This window comes from Phodopus roborovskii, unplaced genomic scaffold, assembly GCF_943737965.1.
Source record: "Phodopus roborovskii unplaced genomic scaffold, PHOROB, whole genome shotgun sequence".
NCBI classification, from domain to species: domain Eukaryota; kingdom Metazoa; phylum Chordata; class Mammalia; order Rodentia; family Cricetidae; genus Phodopus; species Phodopus roborovskii.
Genome location: NW_026126413.1, coordinates 11,924,263 through 11,948,880, shown reverse-complemented (window position 1 = coordinate 11,948,880; position 24,618 = coordinate 11,924,263). Strand labels below are relative to the sequence as shown.

The 24,618-nt window shown below is 45.6% G+C and overlaps 1 protein-coding gene across 1 annotated transcript in view; it reads right to left on the bottom strand.

The window, feature by feature from the left end:
• Znf366 (zinc finger protein 366) overlaps positions 1 to 21,616 on the bottom strand; it is a 54,928-nt gene extending 33,312 nt beyond the window's left edge. The window contains exon 1 of the mRNA XM_051182828.1: positions 21,172 to 21,616. The gene's annotated coding sequence lies outside the window, so the exon portion shown is untranslated. The remainder of the gene's footprint in view (positions 1 to 21,171) is intronic.
• Positions 21,617 to 24,618: the final 3,002 nt, after the last annotated feature.

Sequence of the window (24,618 nt, the reverse complement as noted above, 5' to 3'; positions counted from 1 at the left end):
TGCACAGCTGATTCTCCCTAAGTTTCCAGACAGCATTCAAAACTGCACAGCACCAAAATAAGTAAATATAAGAATCAAGGGAAGTGAAATATTGCATAACTGAGGCCTCACATGAATCTAGCAAGAGAGGTGCCGCTATTCCATTCTGTAGGGGAGAAACAGAAGCACAGAGGGGAAGCTACCTGCCTGAGGTCAGAGCGTGTGTGGTTGAGCCACATGTCTGCCGTGTACCTTCACTTAGGTCGCTAGGCTCTCTACAACGGGCTGCATGCCTTACCTCACCTACGCCAGTTAAAGTTGAAAGCCTAGTTCTTCTTACTCTCTACAAAGAACAGGAAGCCCTGAGGTAACCCATGTCTTTTACATGGTTGCTAGAACAATTAAAGTCTGGTATGTGAAAGATCTTTGTTGGGGTGGGGAGGGGGTGCGGGGAGAGGCACTTTGTGGACATGTTAAGTAAGGGACCTGCAGAGAATTGGCCATGGGACTCAGGCCAGCCTTTTGCTTCCTTATAGCCTTATGGCCCCAAAAAGGACTTACCCACCCACCCCAAGAAATTCCATCACTGAATCATTTGGGTTAATTTAAGCTTGGGGAGAAGTCATCCCTCTAAACTCAACCCGACACCCAGGAGCTTGGTAAGGTTATAGGACAGTCATTCAGTTTCCAGTCACATACCTGACTCTTGTAAGCACATACATTTCTTCTTACAGCTGTCACCATCACTACCTTCCCACTTCCTTTCTTTCTGTTTCACAGGGCTTTTCCTCCCTAGGATGAGTTTGACATTAATCCCTTCTCCCAGACACACACCCCTGCCCAGATGTTTAGACAGCAGAAACCCACAGTGGCACTCTGGACCAGCTTCATCCACAGTAGACTCTATCACTAAAAGACAGATCGCTAGGATCTTTGGCTTAAACCTACAATTGCTTAAGCCTTTCACTGAAGTAAGAACTAGAAAATTGGATAGTATACACACATAAGAAAAAAAATCACATATACCCCAAATCACACAAAATTCATAAGAGACTAGCAGACAAAAAAAGTTTACATCATTTGACAAATTAAGTAGTTCACCACACGCAGGTGTGGTCAGGGAAGGACCTTCTGTTAGCTCTAAACGATTGTATGGCCAGGTGACATTATAGCCCCACAGGCTTGTGCAAGTACACTCTGAGAGGCATGCAAGATGATGAAACTGACAAACAATATCTTTTTCAGAAAGTATTTCCATCATTAAAGGACATGTAACAGTAATATTCAACATCCAGGTCAGCCTGGATCAAAGAAAAAGGGGCGGGGGGAGAGTAAAAAAGAAGGGAGAGGAGAAGGGAAGAAGAGAAGGCCATGCTGCTAACACCATTTAACAGTGCATCTTAGACACCCCCTTTCAAGTTTTATATTGATTTGTGTTGGTTTAAGAAACAGAGAACTGCTCTAAGACAACTAATGTAGAAGAGCAAATGAATAACAGAGACATTTCTATGTAGCATCTCATGTGGCCGAGGCACTTCCTCCTGTGGACCTATTTGGTAATAATAAAATATTAAATTCTGAGTTTGAACACTTTATTACATGTCTGAAACTCCCGGCATTCTCGGAGTAAATAGCTATCTATCAGTGTGACATCCGGTATAAATGTAGGGAGTTCCCGCTCTAGAGCTTCTCGGGGAGGATGGAGCAAACTTGAATTTGACAACAAATGACCCAAGGAGCAGTCTACCCTCGAAGGAATGGGCTGTGAGCTAAGTAACAGCATGTGAACTTCATGTGAAGAAAAGGCGTGTAAGACAGAGAAGGGAGAGTCACAATTAGACACCCTGAAGTCACCAGGGCTCAGCTCTTTGGGTGCCAGAGAGCTGATGGGGGGGGGGAGCTGTAGCATAAAGCTCACACAGAGTGATGGGAAATGGAAACTGCACAAATGCAGCAGCAGAGATACCCCAGCTGTCATTGGTCATGACATATTGAACCCCAGAAGATGTTGGCACCAGCATGTGATTACGGTAAAGAATTCTACCTAATTTGCTTTTAATGACTTTTAAATAATATAAATCCATTAGCACTGTAAAACTCAATACTGAAGAAGAAAATTAAAATAATCAATAATCCCAAAGTAGCTATGCTAATGTTTTAGTTAGTTCCTTTTACTATGCATGAATGTTTCCTTTGACAGCACTATTTAATCTAAATCTCTGTGCAGTGCACAAATAAATATACAAAATAAACAACTTCATCCATAAATCTCTTGAGTATTATTTCCTCAAATTAGATTCTTTAGAACTAGCGCTATAGAGTAAAATTCCATGAGTTTCTGGGTCTTTGCATACAGTGCCAAATTACTTTCCAGATAAATCTAATTCATATTTCTATTACTCATCTCCTTAGATGTATCTTTTTACCTTTTTTTATGGCTACTTTCATTGTCCACCTGAGATTGAGTAAGCTCCCAAATACAACCAGATATCGAAGACAGGGTGCAATCCTGAGATCATTCTCAACATTTTCAAGAACTAGCATGGTCACAATCACGTCTGAGTCTCCCAAGTCTTCTTGAGAAGAAGACTGTTCATGGAAGGGAAAAGGGTTTCTAATACCATCTCGTTCAGATTTAATGGATGTTTCCATCCGACAGTAGCGTAAAGAAGATACGAAAGTTGTAATATTCTAGAACTCAGTTTGTTTAGAATATCTCTGCTCATGTGTTACTTTACACTAGAGCAGTGGTTCTCTACCTGTGGGTCTCGACCCCTGTGCGTCGAATATCAGATATCCCACATAGCAGATGGTTATATTACAATCCATAACAGAGCAAAATTGGTTAAGAGATAGCAATGAGATAGTTTTATACTTGGGGTCACCTCAGCATGAGGTCATGGCATTGGGAAGGTTGAGAAACACTGCACTAGATGACTGTGGCTCTAGCTTTGTCACTTTGAAGTTCTGTGACACTCACAATTCACTCCTCCCCGTACTGACTAACAAATCCACCAGGAAGTATATGATTCGATTTCTCTCTGTGGCTCAGGATGAGTCTCAGTGGTAGAGCTTGCCCAGCAAGCATGAGACTTCTCCTTCTGTGACAGGAATAAGAAAGAAACTGGAAATCTGGAGTTGGAGTCATAAAGGTTGAACATTCTTGAGATGAGCATCTTAGCGTGGCGTGGATGATTTCCTGGAAGATCCCCCAAGAGTGGAGGATAATAAGCCAGCAACAGTGAGGAGGGTCAGCTCTGAACTCAGAGTGAACTTGGTAAAAAACAAACAGTTCAAGGGAAATTTTGGAAGAACACGTGCAGTTTCAGGCCTGACGTGCTTGAGTATCAGATGACCACAAGGGCTGGGTTTGTGAGACACAGAGGAAGCCCATGCTTCTGGCTACTTCTCACCTGATCACAAATGAGGTCTTTTAGTAGGTTGTGGAATGTGTCGAAACTGTCAAAAATCCTTCCAACCCAAAGTTCAGGACCTTGGTTCTGTGCAGAGTCATAACTCTTCATCTGAATAACTAATGAGGGGATTAAAGCCTTAGAAGTGCAGGCAGCACTGTTGATGGTGGTTGCCCTATCAGGGATCTACCACAAACTACTCAGCAGCTGCCTCATTTCGTCTCAAGGGTCAAATTCCTTTTATTTAGAAGCCCCATGGTAGCATATCTATGGTTTTTCCGCATTTGGTTTTAAACTTGGAGAAGTCGTTTCTGAAGACGTCTGACATTTAAGAAAATCTGGCACCACGTTGCTACCAATGGAGCCAAACGTCCTGTGTGTAGAAAGTAATGCAGTTCAGTATGATGATTATGACAAATTATCCTTAACACTAACACTTTTGCCGCGTGTTGGTGCCCTAAACTCAATAACCCTTTGGCTGAAATGCAAAAAGAAAACAGTCAGACTGAGTCCTGTTCGCTATCTGTGTAGACATTGTTCTAAGGATGCCAGCGGCTGGATTCCTTCATACTTGTTGAGAGGTGAGGCACAGGAGTGGGCTTGCCAGTCATGTTGGCTGAGGTGACTGCCCAGCCATATTGCTCTCTGTTCCTAATTTCCTGGTGCAGCTCCTCAGGTCTTGGGCCATATCTTGGAGGCTGAGACTGACCTCCTCACCCTCCACCATGGCATTTGAGAAAACAAGACAGCAGGAGGGCAGACTTCTTTCACTGGACTCAGCAATGGCCTTTGTCAGACACTCAGACGCTGTGTAGTCAACTAGGGTAAGAGAGCTCTGTGCACATCCCTTCTGGTCCCCAAAAGCTGACCCTCTGAGATGCTGAGCTCGCATTCCTTCTGAGTCCCTTGCTCAGTAGACTCTACCCAGCTCTGTCTCATGTTGCCTCCAAAATGCAAGAAGGAATAAATAGGCTGGTACCATCCGCATATCAATACCATCCTGAATGCAATATGCTTTGTCCTCACAGTGCTATAGTGGCTTGGGCACCAGTGTGGTTCTGCTGGTAATTGGTTCTCCTTGAATCATGCGAGCATAGCCCTCCCCCCTTTAGGTATTGATTTAAGCAGTTTCAAAGGAAAGGACAATGAGAATAAAGTCATACTGTCACTAAAGTTAGTAGAGATATTTAAACTATGATTGGGGTCATATGCCTGGGGCTTCATTCCAAGGTATTAAGGGCTGTGCATTGTTGGAGTCCCTGTGACTTTTTTTTTTGATGTAACATGAGGTATTCACAACACTGAAGGAGAATATTTGAAGTCCAACAAGTAGTAAAACCTAAAAAGGTCCCAATAGTCTGATTTATAAAAACAACAACAAAACAAAACTGTTTTGTTGTGAAAACAAAAATTCAACCTGTGAAAGTTTTAACACATGACCAATTTTCTTTCACTCCTAACTACCTATTCTGCAAGCAGAGCTCCGTTAGTTCAAGGCCAGCCTGGTCTACAAACTGAGCTCCAGGCTACCCAAGGCTACATAGTGAGACCCTGTCTCAAATGAAAATTAATTAATTTAATTGGCATACTGTTTGCATATAACCTACACATTCCTTCCATATAGTCATCTCTAGACTACATTTTCCTAATATAGCATAAATGCTCTGCAAATGACTGTTCATGTTCAATACTGATGCAGTTTGAAAACTTTCTTTTCAATTCAAGGTTGGTTGCTCTGTGGAGGCAGAAGCCAAAGATGTGAAAGGCTGATTATATTTTAAGCTAAGCTTTCAGTCTGAAATTTTTGCCACAGTACTGTAGATAAGAACAAGAATAAAACCAAAAAAAACAATAGCTTCATTAGTGTCTAGTCAGTGTTCAAATTTCCCTCAAGAAAATCCTTTTGTTGGTATTTTTTGTTGTTGTTGGGTATGAGAAGTCTCCTTGGGGCTCTGTGACTTTTTTTATAGGAAGACAATTCCCCATTTTCAGTTGTCATAGAAGAGTCTGCAAAGAAAGGGCAGGACTAACCACATGCAAGCTGAGAGGGAAAAACCATTTGGACTTCCTCAGCCTAGAGTCAGTGATGAGAGCCTTCCTTATGGAAGACTGAGACATAGCCTTACACTGATGTCCACAACTCCCACACCTCATGGATGACAAGCTGTTCAGTTTCCAAATGTAAGAGGCACTGCTATTTATGGCATGACTTATTTTCTACACTACTAGGGGAGGGCCTGCACTTTGGTGCTTTGAGCGTGGAGTCTAGATTCTGTGATGGCTATGGGTACAGAACTGTGCTGTCCAGTCCAGGCCTCTGGCCGTTTGTGCCTTTTGAGCACATCAAATGTGACATTTCATTACTGAGATATGCGGGGCCTATAAGTACACATAGGTTCACAAAAATTTAGGAAGAAGTAAAATCTCCCATTCATTATCTTATGGATGGCATACTGGAATATTTGTCACTTACTGAGTTCAATAAAATAGATTATTCAGCTGTTTGTTTTTCACTGGGTTATATTGCTATGGGGACATACAGGATTAAATCGTGGCTTCCATGAGGTGGTTTCAGGTGGACAGCAGCTGGGGTAGACAGCATTGGATGCAATGTTCTATGATGTCATCTCACACATGCTGTGTGGTAGGAGAGGGTTAAACGACTCATCAGCTTTACTCCTCTCTTTATGTAAGGCTGAACTCCGTACCACCTGAGAGTCCATTTTATCTTTTAAATACTGGTTAAAAAAAACATATATTTCCCCAAACTCCTGTTGTTAGCCTCATTATTCCTGACTTTCCACTCTGTCAAACCTCATGGCCAATCCAAAAACAAGTTCAATTCCTTGAATGCCTTTTAGATTGTGTCATGGGCCCTTTATCATGATCTTCCACCAATGCCCTACAATCTCACCTGCGCAGTCACAATTGGTCCATAAACGATATATCACCCCCTACTCACCCTTAATTTGTCCTCCATACCACAGCCATGGTGAGCTCATCTCAAGCATGTGTGTCTCAGGCAAGCATGACCCTACCATTCCCCAGTCTCCAGTAGCTTATTGTTTATCTGGGGATGCAATTAGAAATCCATCCAAGAATGGTAGCTGGAGTCTGTAATTCTGCCACTGGCAGCTGAAGCAGGAGAATGACCATGGCTTAAAGCCTAAAAACAAAACAAAACTCCGATATAACCTACAAGCCCCGCCCCCATCCACATACAGTCCCCCAACCCCCGAGTCCACTCAGGGCATCCCCAGAACCTTTGTCAAATTCTTCCCATTGTCTACAGCACCATACCCACCTCCCCAGCTCTCTTTGGCTGAGATGACACACATCCAAGTATCCCTCCTGCAAGCCCAACCAGAACAGACACAAGTGTGGACACTTAGACAGCAAAGTAGTAGGCAACATTTATTTGGGGGGGGGTCTCTTACTCAACATCTGGTTCTCTCGGTAGACTGTTTGCTCCATTGGGGTAGGGATCTTGTCAGTTCAGGGTCATTTTCTATCTGATACATGACTGACTCTCAACAGGAAGGGACGAAGGAAGGAAGAAGAGACTCCCCCATAGCTAATGTACTTTCTTCCTTTGTTCCTCAAGTGGGGAGGGGATGGACAGCCTTCATGGACATTTATCCACAGATCATTAGCCTGACTTTGAGATGCTTTGTCAATAGGTTAGCCAAGCCTACTGACTCTATTTATTGTCACACCTTCCAACACCCTATGTCCTCATTCATGGATGCTCTGCTAGAATGTAGGCTCCATGAGCACATGGACATTGACTTCCTGACCTGTCTCATCTTGAGTTTGACCGTCCATCCTAGACATGTGGAATGGGCCTGTATCTTCGGGAGCACCCATTCAGGAAACTTGGCAATTTCCTAAGCTCAGATTGGCTTAGGAATCTCCCAGCACAGCACTGTGCTAATTTCATTCCAGACAGAATATAAAGGACTCCTCCCCACATCCTCTCCGGCTCCCCTTCCTCTTCCAACTTCACACAAACACACCACACAACTCCCTCCTTTCCCAAGGACACTGCTGGAGCAATTTCTGAAACCGAGGCTCTGATCCAAACAGTAGCCAATGTGCAGTGCATCTCCCTGTTCACAGGAAGACAGGAGGCCTCTGAGCAATTTCCTGGCCTAGGTTTTTCCATTCCAGTAAATGAAGCCTTCTTCGGCTCAGGAACCTGTCTCTGAATGCAGCCAATGCCCTAACGGAGCATGTCAATTGTGACAACCCCCCCTGGTGTCTTTGTTCTTATATTTTTTCCATTTTTAGTGATCAACACTGGATCCTCTGCCCTGGAACTTGGACAACTGGCTCTTCTAAGCGATGATGACTCGTTAGGGCAATGGGATGTGACTGGAGAGTTTCCTTCCTAAGCAGACATTTTGGTTTAATAATACATGATACTTAAATTGCACTCTTCACCTTGAGAGATTTTTGTGCTTTTATGCTTCGTTAGGTTTGAGCAACCCCTGAGCTATGGATTGGACACCAGCAAGGTTAAACCATTTGCCTCAACCCACAGCTTGCTTCACTCCTAACAACGTACTTTGTCTTTTTTAATGTACAAAGGAAATATAATGAATAAAAAATGTAGTTCGCTAGCAATGCATTAATCGGTAAATTGGTTCCAAACTATTTCCATGTACTTTCTCGGCCATGTGAGGGACTCTCCTTGTCTGTACTGACTCCTCTTTGTCCCCTGATGCCATTTCATAGTCCTCCTCCTGCTCCTTCTCTGGGTCCTCCTTGCTCCTCCTCCTGCTGCTGCTGCTGCTGCTCCTCCTCTTCCTCACACACCCCTTCTCTGATCTCTAGGGTGCTGTAGCTGTTAAGGTACACACTCATATACCACACACCTGACAGCAATCCTTGACTTCCCCGGATTCCCACTTTCAGACGGTGAATATTTTGTCATTACAGCAGGGCTGTTGGGGGAGGTAGAAAACACAGAACACACTCTTCCGTAGTGTCGATGAACTGAAAACATTTTCATTGAGAATACAAGTTTATTGTAGATAACAGAACATAGGAAACAGTTTAAAGTCTAATTCAGCGCTGCACTTAACAGACAACTCAGGCTTTCTTCTCAAGTTTTCCACTTCCACTAGGGATGCTTGGACTAGAAAAGTCAGAGGAGAATTGGCTTAACTGGGCACTTCCTGACATAACTGTGCCCAGGGAAGTGAGACACTAGGGTTGATTCTCTAAGAACTGGTCTTCTTTATTGTTCTATTGAGCAAGGGTTACTCCCCTCTAGAGATCCCTTTTGTTTTTGTTTTTTAAAAGTAACTGAAGCCCTCTGAACTCATTTCTTCTGGATGTGGAAGATCCACCAGTCAGACCCCTTGCTGAACCGAGGAAAGAGTGGCTGCTTCTCATTACTCAGCAAATAAAAGCAGTAAGCAAAGAACCCCACAACACCTGAGATGTGAAAGGAAAACCTGCTGTGTTTTCAAAACTAAAGGTTCTGTTATAAGACATACTAGATGTGTTGAAGCCCTTGAAAGGGACCCAGAATGGAGGGGGGAGGATGAATATGGCTGAACTATAATGATTTTGAGTTAGCTCTAACCCAGACATTCTCAAGTGCATATGGTTCAAGGTTTCGAAGAACCATGAAGGGACATCGTGTTCAGCATGGAGGGAAAATGCCCAGAAGGCAATGATGACCCTGACCTTCTCAAGGGGCCTTTCTTTTCAGACAATGGTGTACATGGAAATTATCTGACACCACTGCCCACCACCAACCACTACATGCCAACAGTATGCCTTAGTCATGACCACCAAAAGCACGCTCCTTACTCCTACATGTCCCCTGGGGGTGTTGCATTGCTCTTAGTTGAGAATCATGAGCCTTGAGTATGAGAGTAGTTGGAAGCCAGGCAATAGAAAGCTCCCAGAAAGTCATAAAAGACCTCACTGAGGAAGAAAGAGCCAAGGAAAAAGCCCAAAGATGATGTTCGTCCCTGTTTGCATCTTGCACTGACATATGAACTTGAGTTCAAAGAAAGCAGGGCCGGCGTAAGGTGCCGTGGAGCTCAGAAGACAAGGTGTGGGATGGAGTAGAATGACTTGGGGAAAGGGAAAAGGACAAGCAGAGGGGCTGTTCAGAATGAATACTCTGACTTTCCTTGGCCATCAACTAGCTGTCCCCATAGCTGTTGCAGGGACCTTGTAGGCTGGACCTTGGGTCACAGAAGAGCCTGGGATTGGGAAAAGTATCAATTTAGCATTCATAGCCAGTGCCTACATGGGGATCTGCCCCCCCTGAGAATCTGCCCCCCTGGGGATCTGCCTTGCACATTGGAAACTCTTTTCCTGTGTTTAATGGGGGGGGGATGAAAGGATGAAAGAAGAGAGGGCAGAATTTACAGCATTTACCTATATATGGCCTGGCAAGGTTCCAAGTATTTTGAAGCATGTTACATCACAGAGCTTAATAAATAAAGAAGGAACATATATTTAGAAGATAGGGGCCTCGGGTCTGAATTCTGGCTTCTTACCAACTATAATAAGTTGCTTAATCTTTGAGCCTTGGAGATTTCTTTTATGCAGAAAACAATGAGTATTTTTTAAAAACCCAATAACTGTATTGGTTTTATTGCAATATTATAAAGCATGGACAATAAAGGATATCAAACAAGGAAGTAATTACAACTAACATTGGATCTTCCTAACAATGCTGGTCAGATATTCTCGGGGTATGCAAATAACAGAAAGAGACTGGAGACAATGTTAGGGAAGGAGACTTAAAAAGTCTGTAATTTTCATTCCAAGATTCTTGTTTGTCCACTTCAGTGCTCTTCACCTGGGCTTTTTAAACAACAACAGTGGTTGCTCTCACCTTGAAAATGGGCCAGGATGCCTGGTTCTGCGCTTTACTGGCTAAAACCATCAGGGTGACAGGGTGGGAAATTTTCTGGGTCAGCTATGATGGACATGATGAACAGAGCATGCACATGAATGCAGTTTGCTGGTAAGGAGACATGAAACCACACCCTATGGACATGGCTGAGGTCATCTGTGGGTGATGGAGTCATGTTAGAAGCCTGGAAACATGGTGTCTTGTGTTTAAATATTTGGAGAGATGGCACTTAGAAAGAAACGGGGCTGGCAGAAGCATTCACTCGAATCCCTTTTCGTATTGCCACTAATTTTCCAAAAGGCTTGAACATAATCGCATTTATTTACCGGTCCCTTGCACCAGTATAGAACCTCCCCCACATGGGGTGGTCAAGGAACAGCAGTTGCCACAATGAGAACAATTATTCTCAGGAAAATGACTGGTTATTTCTTCATTGTCTGACAATTCTGTTTTGAAAAATGATGTCAGCCTGCACCAAACTCAGGACAAAGTGGCCCATTTTAAGCTCTACCATTAGGTTCTTTTCTCCTTTAGTCAAAAACCTTAACTCGAGTGACACCCCAGTAACACATTCAATTTTTAATTAATTAAATAGATTTAATTAATAATTTATCCCCCTTGCAAACACCATAACCCCCAAGCCAACTGTTTCTGTCAAGCCAGAATGTTGCTGGTAATAACAAAGTTAAATATCTACCCATGAGATGATCTAGAAGTGAAATTATCAGCTGGCTAAATATCAAGTCTGCTGTGAAAGTTCACTTGAACTTCCCATTAACCCTCTGACAACTGTGGACCTCAGCATTTTGGTTTGAGCAATAGAGTACCACCTGGTTCTCTCCTCTGGTGCAGAGGGGCTCATGGGGTTGTTTCCTTCTGCAGCCATCATTGATGGGGAGAAAACTGTGCTTCGTACAAGCTCTAGGCCCAAGCTTAAGCTGCTGGCCTCTTATGTGTGGGTTTTGATGCATCGAATACAGTAGAGATATGAACATGGAAAGGTGACTGAACCTGAAGATCCAGGAACATGCCTGTCCTCTAGCCTGAGCTCACCAAAGTGAACACTCCTCATCAGAAGCGTATGTGCAAAGCTCATCTTGCTCATCTTCCCTGCCTGGCTGGGTCCAAGGAAATGGTGAGGGACTGAAGATCTTCAGATGCTCTGCCGCCTTCTTCACATTTCCTCTCATTAACTCTATGCCAGAATGTCTAGTTAGCCTCAATAGTGTGTCAAAAGCAGTGGTGCCTGCCTAAGCAGTATTTGCTGAGTGTTTCCTGTGTGACAAGACCGTGTTGAAGACAGCACGTGTGCTCATTCATATGACTGTCATAGGCAGCAACATTCTTTTCTTCATTTTTCAGTGAAGGAACTAAAATACAAAGAAGCTAAGAAGGTTGCCTAAGGTCATATGGACAATAAAAGAGGGAACAATGACTTCAGAGATGATTGACAGATAGAAGAAGAAATAGGGCAATAATAACAAATACTAGCTGGGCAATGGTGGCACACCCCTTTAATTCAGCACACAAGAGGCAAAAGCAGGTAGATCTCTAAGTCTGAGGCCAGCCCAGTCTACAGAAAGAGTTCCAGGATGGCCAGGGCTACACACAGAAACCCTACCTCAAAAAACAAATAAAAAAAAAAAAGAAAGAAAAAGAAAAGAAAAAAGTAATAAACACTTTCAAATACTTTGTCAAACACACAAAGATGGGAAAGCTCGCTATCATCAGAACCCTGCCCCAAAAGCCCCTCTACAATGTGTTAGTGAACTCCAGATTTGGTCCCAGGAGTGGATCCCAAACTTCTCAGCATGGGGACACTTCATAAATATGCAAAATAAACCTATTTTACAAAGCCCTAATGAGCCTGAAAAAAATACAAAATAAATAAAAAGCTATTTTTTGAATATTTACATTGATTTTAAATAATTAATTGCCACGATAGAACTAGATTTGAGTAATACAGCTATGTATCCCTCCAAAACAGCTGGCTTGCAGACATTGGGAAACTGACCCCTGTATACGCTCTATGGTAACACTACATTTAAGATCCACTGTGCTGACCTCTGCTGAGGTGATTGTTGTCTCCGAGCCTCAGTTTCCCCATTTCTAAAGTAGGGTTGATATGAGATGTTGTTTTAAGCCTCTCACAGAATTAGTGTAAAACCATCATGAATTCAGAGGGCTTCTTCCTGGGACAATACAAAGATGGTTTGCCCTATAGTCCCTGGCCTGTCTAGCTCTCATGTGGTTCGGGACAGCAAACACCCCTGAAAGCACAAAGGACTAAGTGTGTTCTCTAAACTCTAGGTGGAGAATGGAACATAGTGTGACAGAGGGGCTCACTGATGCCTCACAGGCACACAAGGAACATTAGCCTCAGAGCATCAGCGATATTTCCACAGCAAGGTGTGTGTTGGAGTGCTGGGACATTGCTATGTATGGCCAAGATGCTTGAAGTAACAGTCACCCACAGAAAACCATCTGAATGTTTCCTCTCTGTGAACTAAAACTGCAGTTGAAACAGGCATTGTATACCTCATGGTGATGGGAGATTTTTGGCTTTCCTTTGCACCATACAGGTTGGACATTATTCCTAAGAGAACATATACATTTGCACAATTCTGCCTCCCCTTGTTATTTATTCAGCTTTACTGAGGCATGATTTACATAGTATGCAATCAAGTGTTCTTAAATATCCAGTGTGTGTTTTAGAAAGTCCAGCCATCACTAAATTCCAACTTTAGAATAATTTCATCAATCTCATGCATTCCTTTATACTTGTAACAGTCACTCTATACCCCACTTCCAGTTCCAGAAAACTACAAATCTAATTTCTGTCTTTATCTTTTTGTGCTTCTAGAAATTTCATAGGAACAAAAGCATTTCTTGTGCATAGGTCTCCCTCAATAATGCTGTGCCTGACTCTTCTGATCTGGAGGAGGATTCCTAGATTTGCCCACAGTACCACATGTATAAGAAGCCCCTTCCCATGCCTGAGCACATCCCATTGCACAAGCATGCCGGCTGGCATCTATCCAATAACCAACTGATGGCCCTGTGGATTATTTTCAGTTTGGAATTATTGCAGACAATTCTATTGTCAAGTTTTCACATAAACATTATTTTAGGAGTGAAGCTGAATTATATGGTGAGTGCCTTTCTGTACCGCTTCCCACAGGATCAGTACCCCGTCAGGTTCATACCATCAGTGTCCAGTGAGAATCCAGGCTGCTCACCCTTGTCATCACTTCACATCCCCGTGGCCTGGAACATTTAACTGGGCACACGCAAGCAGGCGGCCCTGCACAATCCAAGTCTGCATTCTCATAATGTAGCAGGTGCTTTTCCATTCCTGTATTTCCTCTTCACTTACACATTGAGAAAATTTCCCCCATTTTTAGTTGGGCTAGTGTATCATTATGAAATTCAAACAGTTCTTTATATATTCTCTCGAAATAGGGCCTTCACCAGATAAATGTTTTGAAAATATTTTCTCCTAGTTTGTGGCATTTCATTTTTCCAGCGGTATCCTGCGTATCCATTTTTCCTTTTGCTGGTGTGTGTGTGTGTGTGTGTGTGTGTGTGTGTGTGTGTGTGTGTGTGTATGAGGGAGGGGGGAGGGAGAAGTAGAGGGAAAGAGAGAGATTTTTAGTTTAGAAATCTGATGTTTTAAGCCACAGTCACAGCAGAGCGCACACACAGTGTGCTCCATGTATCTATCTGGGTCTGTCAAGGGGGAAACGGACATGTGGGCTTTAGTTTGGGTTTTCCTGTCATGAAGGAGGCTCAGCACAGTTGTTGGTCTTTTAGTTGACAAGTCTGCTACATTTCATTTTATGTGAAATATGCTTTGTGTTCTTTCCTGGTGTTTCTGTTCCCATTAAACGTCACGTGACACACTCTGCAAATGCCCCCCACCCCGCCTGGTTTTCTGTGTTTCTTTATTGAGTTTTGACCTGCTGTAATGCAGCAAAATGTATAATACATGCTAAGGTTTCTTCTGGGTCAAACTGGAAAGAATCTCCCTAATCTTGATGTCAAAAACATAAACACCTCTTTTTTTTCTGGTATTTTATGCTTTCATTAAGGGTAAAAGGTATATTTTCATACAGGGTCTCACTATGTGGCCCTGATGGCCTCCATAGGGAACCTCCATATGGAAACCAGGCTGGCTTTGAACTCACAGAGATCTGTCTGCCTCTGCCTCCCAGGAGCTGGGATTAAAGGTGTGTGCACCACCACACCATCCTTACAAAAAACATTTAAATTATGTGTGTGGCAGAGTTGAGGGATGCACATTGAGCGCAGTGCCCTGGAGAACAGATTCCCCAGAGCTAGAATTACAAGCAGTCATGAGCAGTCTGACGTGTCTAGACTCTCCCTCCCAAGACAGCCAAAGCAACTGAAGCATGGGTACATTCAGTACTTTACATCCAGAAAACGAAATGGGATTAAGGCCACATGAAGCGTCTTCCCCAAAGGCGTGCACTAGAGATGAGAGGCTGGCGGTCCTCCCTTAGGACAGCCAGAGGGTAGTGTCAGTCCTGCCATGCTGCCCCGCGGCAGGGACAGGTGTTGAAGACACAGGGAATGGGCTCACCGTCTTCCAAATACTGGGAAACCCGGGCTGCAGATCCGGGGCAGCTAGTGAGCCATGAGTCTATGGGCCACATGGGAGGAGATGCCCACATGAATATGCGTTACCAGGTTCGCTAGATGGCTGGAAAGACCATACACGCGGTAGACCTGCCTTGTAAAACCTACCAGTGAAGCCCCAACACTTCACGCGTGCTTCTTACCCCCCACAAAATCCAGTTCCAGTATTTCAGGACCCTCGTCTTTACAGAACTCCCAAGTATTCAAAACGGATCAAGATATACCTTTTTATCTTAATGCTAGAAGATCCTGCTCTGTGCTCTGCCTCCAGAACGTCGGGGGCCAAATGGAGGCGCCAGAAGTAGGAGACCAGCTAACAAGAAACATATTGGCCGTCCCTGCAGCAACAGTGCCCCACTAGACAGCTGAAGCCCGAGTTCCTCTGCTCCCTGCACTGCTAGGGAAGGGACGGGGAAAGGAGCCACGGGTCCCTCCAGGCAGAGGCCCTCTTGGGTCCCAGCTGCAGCGAGCACAGGCTCTTCCTGCCCTCTCCCTCGCTCTTTCCGCTGCTTCCTTTCCCCACCCCTCCAACAATAGACCCTTCTTGATTTCTGTTCTGAGAGAGAACGGTGAGTCCCCAGCAAAACGGAAACTCTAAGGATTCTTTCCGCAGACTTTTCTAGATGAGGGGACTGAGGTGTGTGTCCTGGCATCTCTCCTGTGGCTCTGATGCTGGACACAGAACGGGATTTCTTGTCCTCCCTGTGAAACTTCCTAGAGAAGAACCTGGAAGAGCCCCCCCCTCTCTCCTCCCCTCTCTCCCTCCATCATTCCTTCCCCCTCTGTCTTCTGTCTGCCCCCTTTTCTCCCCTTCCTCCCCCTCCCCCATTTTAAATGTCTTCTTTTGTGCTTGGAATTGAACCCAGCAGCATCTTTAATTGGTTCTCAGATTGTTGAAAAGGCAGAGACTCTCTTTTAGAGTATGGTGTCCCCAAAGCATCCGTCACCACTGCTTGGCCTTTGGGTTTCTCCATCCTGAGCTGCTGACTTGGGTAACCAGCAGAGCCTCACTGCTTCCCATGACAAACCCCTGCTATCTTCCAGGACCAGGTATCTGCACTGGCCAACTTTGCCTTTTAGCACACTAGAAACACAGTGCCCTGCAGAGTCAGGGCCTTTGGGACTGGGTTCATTTGCTGGGCGATGCCACAATATACATGTCAAATGTTGCTCTAGCTGAACAGAGCAGAAACCAGTGTGGTAATGCCCCTGTTAAAGGACAGTCCCAGTCCGGTTGTCTTAGACAGAGTCACAATTAACAGATGGTTTTGTAATGCCTTGAAATGGGGACCTGCGTCACGCTGTACCCAGCAGGCCAACCCCTGCTGGATTGGTGCTGCTTGGGTTCGTACAGGTAGCAGAATTGTGTGGAACTATGATTTGGGGTTCACCCAGCAGGTCTGGGGTGGGGCCTGAGGCTCTGCCCTCCTAACAGGCTTTAGGGTAATATCCTGTTGAGAATCCTTGGGCCACGTTTGTGGGGTCCTGCCTGAAGGGATGTGCCAGTTTTAAAGGTGTATCAGCTACAGATGCCCTTCCTTTCTTAGCAAGGAAGGTGAACACAGGCAACATCAATTCAGGGAAGCATACCACTTTCTCTGGCTTGTCTGCCTTTCTTCGAGTCAAAGACGGAGACCCAGACACCCGCCGCCATAGCAGAGCTCCGATGCATGCAAAGTGCTGGGAGGGCCCCAAACCTGGTGACCGACTCTGGTTACATCATCATGCCCTGACTTGGTATCCACAGGCAGAGAATGAGGTCAACATGGGGCTGTGATACATAGAAGGAATCAGGGAGTGGACCAGAACAGCCTTTGTGTGTGGCCCGGAATCTAAGGAGACAGACAGAGCTTTTTCAGGCTCTACTGCAATAGTAGAAACGCTGGACACTGTTGTCAAACGCAATGAACATCACTCCCAATCCCAACTTGCTGCTAAGCAATTATACTTTCCCCACTAAATTTGCCAAATAAATATAAGACCGGTGCAAGCCATTTTTGCCTATCTTCACAGATTTTGGTCAAGTGAATGCACTCAACAGGGGCTTCCCATTTCCCTCCCTGAACTCACCCCACAGCGTTCTGCGCTCTCACCAGACAGAGCAACCCTTTCTTTTGCATGCACAGCCTTGCCTACAATGAACTGCTGTGATCATTCTGTCAAGGCCAAATCCTGGCTCTTAGCTCTCCAGTCAAGAGAAAACAAATAATCATCCTAGCTCTCTTGCCAAAAACAATTTGCTAACCCATCTTCTGTCCAGAAAACAAATGGAAAATAAAATGCAACCAATAGTCTTCCAGTGTATCTCTCTGATGTTTATCTCCCGCGAACAAGTAGGTGGGTTGCCTGCCAGCATGACCCTGTAATACGTGTGTAGCAGCCCCATACACACCAACAGAACAAGCCTATAGAATTCCAGTCAATGCTAGTGTGGAATTGCCAAGCCAGCAGTGTTAGCAGGGTTAGCTAGAGCCTTCTTTGCCCAAAGCTTGACTTGTGTTTCCCCCCCTAACTAATTAATTGCCTCATTTGGCATTATATAAAGATGGCACATTTCACTGGACATCCGTTTATTCATAATTAACAAATATTTCTTATGCATCTATTTCCTGTTGTGTGCTGTTCTAGTACTGGGCATGTGACAATTGACAGAAGCAAGTCCCCCTCCTGTGGGTTTTCTCACTTACTCTCATCACTGACTTTATCCAGCTCAGTCTCCAAAGAGAAAATGGAGACCCACACACGTGAGGTAGATCTGCCAAGGCAGATCTGTTCCGGGAGCAGCTGAGGTTGGATCAGAACATATGTGTTCTGACTCCTGAGCTGGCCTCTTTCTCCAGCACCACACCACACTGAAAGGCACCTTTAGCACAATGGCCGGGGTGCCCGGCCTCCATTGTGTCAGAGTCTTTACCCCAGTGAAGGAATCTCAAGAGCTTGGGCTCTGGGTGGTAGAGGCTGGGTCCTTTTTGCTGTTATATGTTTTGTTTTCAGAAAGTAGAAGGAAGTTTGGGAGCTAAATAAAAGTAGTATTTGTACTTGATGAGCTAATAGACAGGCTGGTTGTGAGTTTAGAGATCCATGTCTCCTCTCCCTGCGAGCTGACACCTTCTCCCGATGAGTCTGTGGCTGTGAGGGCTTGCTGCCGGAATGCTTATCGAGAGGGAACTCCACGGCATGTGCCTTCCACTCTTGTCCCTTGTCTAAGTGGTGACATAGCCACCATCATCTCCAGAATGAGTGTCTATACTCCTCCACGCCGGGGAAAACGTTACCCACATGGGGAAGTGGGTGACAGGAAGTACAGATGTCTGCAGCATCCCTCAGTTCCCTTCCCACGTGGAGAAGCTTGGTCCCAAAGGAAGCCTCTCCCAGCAGAGAAAACTGGAATGCAGCTGTCACTCCACTGAGGTCTCCATTTCTGCCATCAAGAGAATGGATAGCCAACTGATGGTGACACAGCCTTTAATCCCAGCCCTGGGGATGCAGGGGCAGAAGGATACTGCCAGCCTGGTCTACAGAGCCAGTTCCAGGACAGCCAACGCTACACAGAGAAACCTTGTCTCAGTGAAGAAAGAAAAAAAAAAAAAAAGATGGACATGAGCATGTCCAGCAATACCATCTTTTGTTTCAGGTGAATTCTGGCTCAGGATATATGTGCTTGGTGTGTGCCTGGCTTGAAAACTATAAGGAATAATGCCTTCTGCTGTCATTGGTATGCAGACAATGGAATTTTAGTCTAGCCTCTCAATTCATCAAAACATAGACCACCTAAGTATTAATATGTGACTCTGAAAAAAAAAAACCCACAGCTGACAGTGATTGACACAGTGACTTTCCGGGCATTGCACTAACTGCGTCTTATACATAACTCCATTTAATCATCAGAATATATTGTATTAATGCAGTTTTACATTTGGGGACACAGATTTAGGTTAAAGACCTGACCTGAACCCCCACAATCAGTAAGTGACAAATTTGAAATTCAAGCTCAGTTTGTATCGCTACAGCCTGTACTTTTCATCGTCCACTCGCTCTCCTTTGAGTCACACATGCACACACAGCCCCGTGGGGCACACACCATGCATGACGCAATCTAAACTATATTTAATTGAAGGTGGGGCATAGACCAGTGGAAGAGTAAGTGCCTGGCACACACCGTAAGTTCAAGCCCTGACACCCCCACCCCCACCAATGCAGATGACATACTGGTAATTTAGCTTTTGGTATCATTTTGGCAGAAATTAATTGAAGTCTTGTATGAGTTACTTTCTGGATCGCTCCAAACTGGAATTTCCCTAACGATATCAAAAAAGGAGCCCATGATGTCCCTAAAGAAGAGTCACTCTGGAAATTTCCACAAATGCCAACTGGCTCTTTGGAGCTGAATAAAAGACAAATTGAGTAGCAGTGACCTAGGTTAACGTCCCTCAAGGATTTTCTCCTGAGCCTTCCCCCACCCCCACGGTATCCAACAGCTATCCTGGCAACGGCTTCACTACCCTAGCTCCTTAGTCTTGGCCACCATGAAGGGGCACAGCAAACATGGTCTCCCCACTTTTGCCCTGTTTGTCTTTAAACAGAGCGACCGTGAAGCCATTTGTCTCCCATCACGTCACATCTGAAGCTTGTTCTCAGATAGCAAAGTCCCATGCTAGTCTTTTAATTGGGCAAACATTAATACTACCAGGAGAAATGAAACCGAAAGGAGCCTAGTAGGATCACACACAGTCCTGCATTTCTTCTGGGGTCACAATTGCCCAGAGCGAATGCAGAACGCCCAGGAGGATCAGACTTGAGATGTATAGGATGGAGGTGACTGGAACAGGTGTGGGAGGGCCGGGTACCACTTGCCACTGCTGTTACACACTCATTAGCATCTTTAAGTGGGCAACTCCTAACCAAGCCTCTTTCATGTAGCTTGCTTTGTGGGAATTCTAGGAAAACATTTTTTTCAAAACAAAGAAAAATAAGCCTGTGAATCGAACAAACCCAGCATTAACCATCCAGTCCGACAAGATTTTCTGATCTTCACTAAGCTGATGGCACGGTTTTAAATAAAGATCAATTACTTGATGGTGGTTAAAATGCAATCCAGCCAATTACTCTTAAAATGGGCAGCGACCTTTATTACTCTCTTCATACCCTGAGGATTTCAACCCATACATATCATAGAGACGAATAAGCCTGGGACATGTGCACGGTCATTGCACACCATCCAGCACCTCACTGGATTAAATTATTAATACCAGCAGCCATGCCCCAGTCTTGGCCTGACCTTGATGACCTATTTTTGACAACATGATCCTGGCTCCCTCCTGGCTTGCCATATTAAGTTCTTGGTAACATTATCCTCTGTGACAAATGCAATGGAAGTGAGTTAGACACTTAAACTCTGGTGGCACAGTATATGCGCCCAACTACCTCCCAGTGTTTTATCTGGTGCTTAGAAAAGCAGGCTCCAAGTGACAATTTTTCAATTGCATCCATGGCTTAGTTTTTCATTCTCCCTGACACAAGCCATCAATCTAAATCCTCCCATTCCAGCCACACACCAAATTTCAGAACTGAAGCCGTATGCCCTCGAATCTTTGCCTTCTTCTGTGTAGTACATGACCCCCACCCCGTCGACAGTGGACAATACATTCGCATTTACCCCCCCCCCCCATGTGGCACCTCTCCCATAAGCCCCCCACTTCCGGCACTATTTTAGAGCAACAGTCCCCTCCTTTCCCTCCTACTTTAGTGACAGCGATAGTCACACACCAACAGTCCTCTTTGGGAGGTGGAGTACAGAATGGAAAGAAAAAAGCAGAAGGGCACCTCAAGCCAGACAACTTAACAAAACCCCCGAGCAAATAGCAGTTCTCCACAGACACCCTGAGAGGGCTCCCAGGATGCAGCACTGGGGAGCGGTGATCCCGTCAGCGGGGCACACCACATGTCCCAATGGCTCCTCGGTAACCCAACCAAGTTGTCTGTGCCAAAAAATTCAGATTTAACACAGCGTCCTCCTCAACCCCAATACAATTCTATTTCCAGCTCTGCCAGCCTCGGCCCTGCCACACATTCATATTCTCTTCTGCAAAGAGGCGTGAGTTTACACTCTGGGCCATCCATCAGTCACACCTTTAGGTTTGAGAAGCAGCCCGGTGGTTTCTGTGGAAGACGCCGGGTCAGCCTCCATCGCAGGGACATTGAAATGAAGGTAGAAAGAAGTATGTGGTCACTTACCAGCTCCCGAGGGCTGAGTGGCTCTGGCCCCACTGCTTTACCTGGTTTCTGGCTGTCTCTGCCTTTCCCTCTCTCTCTCTCCCTCTTTCTCTTGTGTACAGATTGCAGGGGAACTTAAAGAACTCGCAGGGACAGTGTTTCAAATGACTTAAGAAGGAGAACAGGAACAATACTTCGTTCTCTTTTTCTCAGATGAGTACCTTCGGGAAGAAGGAAGGAAGGGAGGGGAGAGGGAGGAAGTCAACAACCCTTCGCTTTCCTGAAAAAAAATAAGGAAACAGAAGATAGACATCTCATTTTCTCTTAAACAAAAATGTTGTGGGGGGGGGAGGAAGAAAATCTTTACAAAAAAGAATTCCTCAAATATGCTCACTGCCCTGGGAGCTTTAGTGAGATGAAACTCCTGAGTGGCCCTGTCCTGTCCAAACAGACGCAGGCTCTCCTGAGTCGCAGCCTCTGGTATCTGGCTTGCAGAACTAACACAGCCCAAAAGGAACAAATCATGTCCTGTCGACTCTCAGCCCGGGGAAAGTGTGGGCTGCTGTAGTAGCCAAAGGGAACCTGCAGCCGTTAACAATGGGCATGGTGGCTGGTCACCCAGGCCTTTTGGCTCTCCCTAGCAGCTTTGAGAAACCACCGTGGCTACAGTTCTTGGCTGACTCTAGGTTCTTCGCGATTGAACAGCAGATTTATGCACTGCTCACTAAGCTCTGTGCGGTGGGCCAAGTCCAGCTCCATCTTTCCGATGGACGAAAAAGGAAAAGAAGCAGCCACTTAGCACAGTGCTGCCGGCCATGGTTAGTTCTGACTGTTGTTTACACTGTCCTGTCGTTCTTGGATGTAGTCACCTCTGGAACTCTGGAAGACAAGTGCTAATTTGTTTTGAAAATACTGCAGAACAGCTGAGGTCTTAGATAAATCGATCTCTGTTTTTGAAGGAGGATGGGAAGGCTGAGTAGGAGCAGAGAAAGTGGAGTGAGCATCCTTTACCGAAGACAGAACTGGTGCTCCATGGGCCTGCCTGGGCTCCCTGAGGGATGCCTGCACTTACTGAGGGAGTTGGGGATCAGTGGGCAGGCCTGGGCTCCTTGAGGGATGCCTGTACCTACTGAGGAAGCTTTATGAGTCTCATGCCCTCCATTCATCCAGTTAAGCCCATGTCACCACAAACAGGAACAAGTAGCTGTGGTCCTTTTTGATGGCATGAGAAATATTGTTTATAAACTGCTTCCTTGATTTACTTGATAGTGAAAAAAAAATGGAGTGAGGAGTATACCTGATGGATGGCCATGGGAAAGGTGTGTTCACAGAAAGTGAGGCCTAGGTTCAGAGTCCATATGACACTTCCACTGGGTACTGCCATCTACAGCACGGAGTGTTCATCCGTGTTTTCTTTCTACGTCATTGTCTCTGTCTGCCTGCCTATCTACCTGTCTGTCTAAATGTGTGCAAGATCAGAGAGGACATGTAAGAAGCATAGTCTGGATGTTTCTAAGAACTGGGAGGATTCCATTCTTGGCATTTGTGATGCATCCAACTTTCCCACAGAAACTCCTGCCGTGAGCGAGCCTGTCCCTGTGGGTGAGAGCACCAACAGCCAGCAAAACTCCTCTGCCCTTCAGCCAAAATCACACAAAGCAGCAGGCACCAAGCACTCATCAGCCTCCTGGGTCCTCTCCAGGGCTCTTGCCCTCTGCTGGCCTTCCCCTGCATCCTGCCTGCAGGGAGGGGAGGAAAAGGAAAGCCAGGGAGGCAAGAGGGACACTGGAGAAGGAAGGAGGTAAGAGCAGAGGGGAGGCAGCAGTGGACACACCAGGGAGGAATCCAGAAGCTCTGGAGCACAGGGCTTACCATAGGAAGCCATCATGGAAGAGAGGCCTGTGGGACCCACAGGGAGAGAGTGGGCATCAGTCAGCACAGCAACAGGGGTGTGTGTGTGTGTGCGTGTGCGTGTGTGTGAGAGAGAGACTGGGAACAGACAAGGGTCCCTGCAGCCAAGAAACCTTCACCACCCGAGGGTGGCCCTTCCTAGTCCTTATTCTTCTTGCAGCCTCAGGCCAGGCCAGGCTGAGCCCCAGGAGTCCAGACCCAATCCAAAGGATGTCCCTTTCAAGTCTTTAGAACGTGGGGACTGTCACGTTGGACCCTGCTGTTTTCTCATGGCTAGCCGACCCACCCAAGAGAGCCTGGACAGGGGCATGCCCATTCAGTGTGCTGGGCTTGGCTTGCAGGCATCAGCCTCTAGTAGGCTCTTGGGATGCCCTGGGCTTCCTGAGGTTGCTCCATGCAGACACCTGGCTGTAACCTGCCTGCTGGAGCCACAGTTGGGGCTTCTTCCTCTTCCCTTGCTCTGCAGTCATATGGAAAGCCACCTAGGAGCCTCCTCCCATCACCCACTGGGTGTCAGAAACTGAAACTTCCTCAGTCCCTCCCACTGGGCCTCCTGAGAGAGATCTGGGTCAGCCTCTAAGCTCTGGGGAGCTCCTGGAGGCTGCTCTGGGTCCTACTGAGGGAGGAGTATGGGCACCTGTGCTGAGCCAATGAGCTGATGCATGTGTGGCATGAATGTAACCTGGGCTTAGATCCCCACCTTCATAATCTTCACACAGCATGACTCATTGTAGAAATCATTTGAGTTGGCTAGAAAGGGCCATAGACCCAGGTGACTTGGAGAAAAGCAATGATGGGACCAAAACAGAGATTTAACAACACAACAGCACCAGCTTCCTCTCTCATGTGAACTCACTCATCACAGCTTCCCATTTCTAAACCATTCTGATTCATGGACATACATCTCCAGGTATGGTAACAAGAACTCGGGGGCCTTCTGTTCACCCTGGGAGTAAGTTAGTCCCAGATCATGGAGGTGGAAAGCCAAGGTGAAGGTAGGATAGAGACAGAATGTACATTTTGAAAAGTGAACCAAGAGCTTCATGTACTGCTCCATGAATGTCCATAAATACATCTGTCTGTGTGGTCAGCGTCCACAGCCAAAACAGGGCTTTCATCCTCCTACCACATCTGTGCTCAGGGGACATCATCTTCATGTCTAACCACAGTTGCTTTGGAAGTTGCATAAAGTATGAACCTGGCTTTTGTTTATCTGCTTGGGGTTTCTTAGCCTTGGCATTTTTTCAAGATTCCTCCCCAGTGTTGAGTGTGTTTGTAGTTCATTCCACCTCACTGCTGCCTGGTACCACAACTTACACGTCTGCTGTTCTGAGTCATTTTTAATATACAGCATCACATCTGTCCCTACCAGATGTCTTCTTAAAGGTCAGAGGCAGGTCTCATTTCTCTCTGGGAAGAGAGTTTTCTCCAGTGACTCACTATTTTTTCGGTTGGTTGGTTGGTTGGTTTAACTTCCTTTGGCATCCAGTTCCTCGCACCTGGGATACATGGTGTCAAGGTTTCTTTTTTAATCATACGGATTGGTTTGAGGGTACG